Raw genomic sequence first — 7,350 nt, 5'->3', positions numbered from 1 at the left:
GACAATAGAAACTTCCTGAAAGCTAAAGGCTAAAGGCTCTCAAACTACCACACCACCTGGGAACACATCCAGCTCTGCCTATGTGGGGAGGGGAGTTGCTCCTCACAGGCCTGACTCTACCCTCATCCCCCCCCCCACCACCATCAGTAAAGTCTCATGATATTACATCACAGAGGAGGGCCTGGTGCCGTCTCCCCGAGGACAGATCATGGTAACAGTGCTTTGTTTCTTTATGTACAATAAGTGCTTTCTCTGATGCCCCTCCAAGTCCCTCATTTTCTGTCATGAAAGTGGCTGGTGTTGTGTGTTTCAGACTTGCTGAGGAAGGGGCGTACCTTGGCCCTTCCTGAACCTATCTTAACAAAACAGCTGCTACCATTTATGCAGCACATATTGCCTACAGAGCAGTTTCCATTCTATCTAGTTATATTTAATCCTCAAAGCAACCTGCAAGATAAGTATTTTTCCTCTCCTTTTAAAGGAGCTGATGCTGTGAATTTGAACCCTGATCTAGTTGGCTTGAAGGAATCCATTCCTTCTTTTTCTCCTATCAAAAGTAAAACTGGTTATCTCCCATTATCTTCAAATAGCCTAATCCTAGCCTGGCGCAGTGGCACGTACCTATAATCCCGAAGGCACTGTCTCTAAATAAGTGAATTAAATAAAAATGACTGGGAATGTGGTTCTGTGACAGAGTATCAGGGGTACTGTTCCATCCCAGTACTGCAAAATAACAACAACAACAATCAAAGAACTGGGGATGCAGTTCAGTGGTAAAGCACTCCTGGGTTCAACTCCCAGTACCAAAAACAAAAACAAACTCGTCCAAACATCAAAATACTCCACAAAACTATGTCTAGCTAAAATGTCAGAAGCAGAGTGTTGAAGGCTTAGCACGTTCCTGTTAAAAACAACAGTGCAGTTGGGTATAGCTCAAGGCTACAGCCTACCATGCACAAGGCTCCAGGTTTGATCCCCAGCACTGAAAAAATAAAAATAAAAAATAAAAACCAATGACAATAGTATTTATTTGATGCTTTCCTATGTTCTAGGGTCTTATATACACTTTACATGCATTGTTTAATTTAACTGAAACTTTGCAACCTTATGAAGAAAACACCAGATACTACAAAATCCAGAATCTCTGAAAATTCAGTTTGATGCAGGTCATTTTATGGCAAACTTCAAGATAAGGTCATTTATGGACTTGATTAGTTTCATGACCTAGTACATTCATGTATTTCTTTTGTTTTCTTCTCTCTACCTCGTGTGTGTGTGTGTGTGTGTGTGTGTTTCTAGGGATTGAGTCCAGGGGCACTTTACCACAGAGCTACATCTCCAAGCCTTTTTATTTTCTATTTCGAAAAAGGGTCTCACTAAATTGCCCATGCTGGCCTCAAACTTGATGAAATATATGAACATGTATATAAAATGATATAATCCCAGCCACTTAGGAGACTGAGACTTAGGAGACTGAGACAGGAAGATTGCTTGAGCCAAGGATGGTGGAGCCAGTCTGTGCAACATAGCCAGTCTGACCTTTATCCTTTGGTACTGGGGATTGAACCCAGGACCTTGAGCTTACTAGGTAAGAATTCTACCACAGAGCTACATGCTCCACCCTCAACACTTCACCTTAAAATTTAAAAAGATAATTTAATTACGGATGTTATAAAATTTATTATTATTAACAAATGACTGGTTCTCTGGGGAATGCAGTGGACAAAAGCCCAGATCTATCTTATTTATTTATTTATTATAGGTACAGAGGATTAAATGCAGGGCGCTTAACCACTGAGCCACATCCCCAGCCCTTTTTATTTTTGATTTTGAGACAGGATTTCACTAAGTTGCCGAGGCTGGCCTTGAACTTGCAAATTTCCCACCTCAGCCTCCCAGATTGCTGGTCTTCCAGGCATGTGCCACCAGGCCCAGCTCATCTTCTCTTTTGAATGGGCTTCATCACCCTGATGGTTGCTCATTCATGAGTTAAATAAAAGTATTTTAATACATGTTTTCTACACATGGGTATTAGAAATATGCTTTTTTACCTATTGAGATTAATGTTTTGAAATAATCTAAATCCATCCAAAAGAGAATTAGTTGAATAAATTGCAATGCCTCTGTACAAAAGAATACTGTACAGCCATCAAAAAGAGGCAGCTCCTAGCCAGGCATAGTGGCACATGCCTGTAATCCCAGATATTCAGGAGGCTGAAACAGGAGGATCACAAGTTGAAGACCAGCCTCAACTTGTGAGCTATTTAGCAAAGCCCTGAGCAACTTAGTAAGACTCTGTTGCAAAATAAAAAAATAAAAAGGGCTGAGAATGTGGCTCAATGGTTAAGTGCCTCTGGGTTCAAACAAAATAAACAAACAAAAAAGAGGCAGCTCCAAAAACAAAATATAAGTAAATTAATAAGGCAGCTCTAAGGCCTGGGGTTGTGGCTCAGGGGTAAAGAGTTTGCCTAGCATGTGTGAGGCCCTGGGTTCAATCCTCAGCACCACATAAACATAAACAAATAAAATAAAGGTATTGTGTCCAACTACAACTAAAAATAAAGATTAAAAAAAAAGGAAGCTCTATATGTAGATGTTCTAGAGGAGCAAAGATCTGTTTCTCTAATGAAACTGAAGCATGTTGAATGGTGTCTGGCACATAGTAGGGGTTACTTCATTTCTGGATATGATAACAAACAACCCAAAATATCAGTGGCTTACACACACACACACACACACACACACACACACACACACACACTCATTTTCCCTCTCCCCCCCCCCTCTCTCTCATTTCTCCTTTGTGGGTACATGGGGCAGATATGGGGGCTCTACAGCAGGCTGAGGATCATAGGTTGTGTTTCAGTTGTCTCCTAGTATTATTTACAGACCTCCAAATGTTCAAAAAGTGCATGGTGATTCTCAAGCTTCTACTTAAAAGTGATGGTGCATGCCTGTAATCCCAGAGACTTTGGAAGGCTAAGGCAAGAGAATTGCATGTATGAGGCCAGCCTTACCAACATAGCAAGACCCTTTCCCAAAATTTTAAGAAATTATAAGAAATTAAAAAGGGCTGGGGTTGTAGCTCAGTAGTAAAGTGCCCCACATTAAATCTCCAGTACAAAATAAAAAAGAAAGAGAAGTATATTCAATATGCTGTAGAATTACTGGAAGAGTTTCCAAAGTTGCATTGTAGAGAACAGCAGGCAAGAAGCTTTAAGTCCAGCATGGTTGCACACACCTGTGGTCCTAGCTAGTAGGAAGCCTGAGGCAGAAGAATTGCAAATTCAAGGCCAGTCTCAACAACTTAGGAGATCCTAAAATAAAATATTTTTTAAAAATAAAAAGGGAGCTGGAGTTGTGGCTCAAGTGGTAGAGAGCTCTCCTAGTATGTGTGAGGCCCTGGGTTTGATCCTCAGCACCACATAAAAATAAAATAAAGATATTGTGTCTACCTAAAACTACAAAATAAATATTAAAAAATAAATAAAAATAAAAAGGGTTGGGGTTGTAGCTCTGTGGTAAAGCACTCCTAGTTCAATTTCCAGTGCTGCAAACAACAATAATAATATTTTTTTCAAAAAGCTATCATGAAATAAACAATTTAAAAATTTTTTTTCAAAAACACTTTGTGTGTGTGTGTGCGCTGGGGATTGAACCCAGGGACTTGTGCAAGTGAGGCTCTACCAATTGAGCTGTATCCCCAGCCCCAAAAGAAAAAAACTTTAAAAAGGAAAAACGTTTCATGAAGAATAGTAAACAATAACCCACTGTATCACAGCACTCAGCAAATATATTTTGAGTGAATGTGTGACATGAACAAATTAAATTTAAGTGAAAAAAAAAGAAAAGCAGGGCATTCACCAATTGGGCAAAGTATGCCACCATTCAGTTTTTTATTGGTTTTTAAATATACATTAAATATACACCTATAGTCATGTGCCTGAATGTGCCTTTCCTATCTCTGGAAGCATGCATAGGCACCCAGCAGCTGTGGTTGCTGCTGAGAAGACCTGGGAGATGGGAGCAGTGCTTAAGGATAGGAAGGGGCCTGGCCTTCCCATTTAGGATCATGTGTACACATTGCCTGTCAAGCCATACAATTAAATTATCTAAAGATCAGATAAAAAGAAAAACCCAAACTGACTGATGGCAGTATCTAAACTCTAAAACTCTCTTCTAAACAGTCACAGTGACACAAGCACATAATCCCAGCAATTTGGGAGGCTGATTAAGGAGGATTGAAAGATGGAGGCCAGCCTAGTGAGACTCTATCTCAAAATAAAAAATAAAAAGGGGATAGAGAACTACAGTGATGCAGCCACATCAATTTTTATAGCAGTTCAATTCACAATAGCTAAATTATGGAATCAATCTAGGTGTCCTTCAACAAATAAATCCATAAAGAAAATGTGATATTTGTATGTGTGTATGTGTATATATACACACACACACACACACACACACACAATAGAATATTACTCCGCCTTAAAGAAGAATGAAATTATGGCATTTGCCGGTAAATGGATGGAGCTGGAGAATATCATGCTAAGTGAAATAAGCCAATCTAAAAGAATGAAAGGCTGAATATTTTCTCTGATACTCGGATGCTAATTCACAACGGCGTGAGGGAGGGGCCTAAGGAAGAATAGAGGTACTTTGGATTAGACAGAGGGGAGTGAAGGGGGTATAGGGTAGGAAGATAATAAAATGAATCAGAGATTATTACCCTATGTGCACATATGATTACATGACCAGTGTGATTTTACATCATGTACAACCAGAAGAATGGGAAGTTGTTCTCCATTTATGTATGATGTGTCAAAATGCATTCTACTGTCATATGTAACTAACTAAAACAAGTCTTAAATGGGAGGGATGAAGATGTAGCTCAGTGCTAAAGTGGCCCTGGGTTCAATCCCCAATACCAAAATAATAATTAGCAATAATAAAACCCTCTTCTAGACTGTCTTTCAGCTGAGGTGTGGATTTATTCTGACTTTTGTTTTGTTGTGTTTTGTTTTGTTTTCCTGAACAGGGCTTCACTACGTTGCCCAGACTGGTCTTTCGTGTGTGTGTGTGTGTGTGTGTGTGTGTGTGTGTGTGTGTGTGTATTTTTGTTTTAATTAAAGATTTAACTCCAGCATGTCTTGAACTCATGGGCTCATGCCATGCTCCTTCCACATCACAAAGTTCTTAATTCATTGTAAACACACTGGGTATAGGATCTTTTTTTGACTCTCATTCCCACAGACTTGCTTATGGCACACCATCAGTTATAACGAAATTCCACCTTGACCATTGTTTGACGTTCTAGAGTAGTAACTTTTATTTTAATTTAATCTAATTTATTTATGTGCAGTACCCAGGGATGCTGTACTACGACATTCTCAGCCATCTGTGAGTGAATCCATTCTATTGTGTGTTGTCTGAAGAATAGCCTCATTCATTTTTGAGGTGGGGGGGGGGGAACAGGAATTCCACAGCTGGAGGGGTTGACAGTGGCACTCAGCTCACTGGCTTCTTCTCATCCTATTGTGCAGCACCTTACAGTTTGCTGTGTCCTGTGTGATGGATTCACAGATTATCTGCAGTCGTCCTTTTCACTAAGTTAACCCTCACAAAAGGGACAAGGACTTCACAAGAAGGCACCACAAATCAAGGGTAGGGTTAATCATTAAATCACAAACAAACAAGAAAATCTCAGGATTGACACTTATAAGCCTTTTTTTTTTTTTCCCTCTCTTACAATGCTAAGGATCAAACCTAGGGACTCATGTTTGCTAGGCTGGCGCTCTACTAGTGAGCCACATCAACCTACTTACTTACTTTATTTCCTTTGCTTTTTGGTACTGGGAATTGAACTCAGTACTTTACCACAGAGCCACATCCCCAGCCCTTTTTAAAATATATTTTTCTTTTTATTTCGAGACAGTCTGAGAAGTTGCTTGGGGTCTTGATAAGTAGCTAAGGCTGGCCTTGAACCTTCCTGTCTCAGCCTCCCAAGTCACTGAGATTTTAGGCTTGTACCACCAAGCTCAGCTCCAACTTACTTACTTTCTTTCTTCTTCTTCTTCTTCTTCTTCTTTTTTTTTTTGTGTGTGTGTGTATGTGTCTGGTACTTAATATAAGCTATTTATCGAGCACATTTTACTGAGGTAAAAGCAAAAATCTTCTCGTCAGATCTGACAAAAAGATGATACAAATCAAACTCTAAATTATCCACAGATTATGTGAAACATAGATTTATAACTTTAACTGTTAAGAATGTACGATCCAGGCTGGGGTTGTGGCTCAGTGGGAGAGCACTTGCCTTGCATGTGTGAGGCCCTGGGCTCAATCCTCAGCACCACATAAAAATAAATAAATAAAATAAAAATATTTGTTCATCTACAATTAAAAGTGCTAAAAAATGCACAATCAGAAAGATAGTAAATGAATCAGACATAACTTTTCTATGAATACACAATCATTGTAACTCCACATCATGTACAACCACAAGAATGGGAAGTTATACTCCACGTATGTATAATATATCAAAATACACTCTACTGGCATGTAAAACTGAAAACAATAAATTAAAAAAAAAATAATAGCCAGGGTCTGAGGTACTTCATTCTGCCCAACTGGTCACACATTGGGGACTGAATGAATGTAGCTACTATTGCTCTATGGCACTACCCTTAAAGATCATTTACTTTTTATTTATTTTTGGTACTGAGGGTTTAACTCCAGGGCACTTTACCCCTGAACTATAATATTCCTAGTCTTTTTTTTTTTTTTTTTAGAGTCTCCCTAAATTGTTTAGGGACTTGTTAAGTTGCTGAGGTTGACTTTGAATTTGTGATCTTCTTGCCTCAGCTTCTTCAGTCACTAGAATTACAAGCATGTACCACAGCATGATTCATTCATTTCTTTCTTCCTTCCTTCCTTCCTTCCTACCTTCCTTCCTTTCTTCTTTCTTTCTTTCTTTCTTTCTTGGTGGGGGGAAGTACAGGGGATTGAACTCAGGGGCACTCGACCACTGAGCCACATCCCCAGCCCATTTTTGTATTTTATTTAGAGACAGGGTCTCCCTGAGTTGCTTAGCGCCTCGCCGTTGCCCAGTCTGGCTTTGAACTTGTGAACCTCCTGCCTCAGCCTCCCAAGCCACTGGGATTACAGGTGTGCATCAACATACCCAGCCTCATTTCTTAATTGTATCCTTGATTTCAAGTATAGCATAGTTGTAATTCAGTTCCCTGTTTTTCCTCATAGGAGAAGAACACACCAGCCAGCCAGGTGTAGTGGCACACGCCTATAATCCTAGCAGCTCAGGAGGCTGAGGTAGGAGGATCTCAAGTATAAAGC

This window comes from Ictidomys tridecemlineatus, chromosome 3 (genome assembly GCF_052094955.1).
Source record: "Ictidomys tridecemlineatus isolate mIctTri1 chromosome 3, mIctTri1.hap1, whole genome shotgun sequence".
Taxonomy (NCBI): Eukaryota; Metazoa; Chordata; class Mammalia; order Rodentia; family Sciuridae; genus Ictidomys; species Ictidomys tridecemlineatus.
This window is presented reverse-complemented; position numbering follows the sequence as displayed.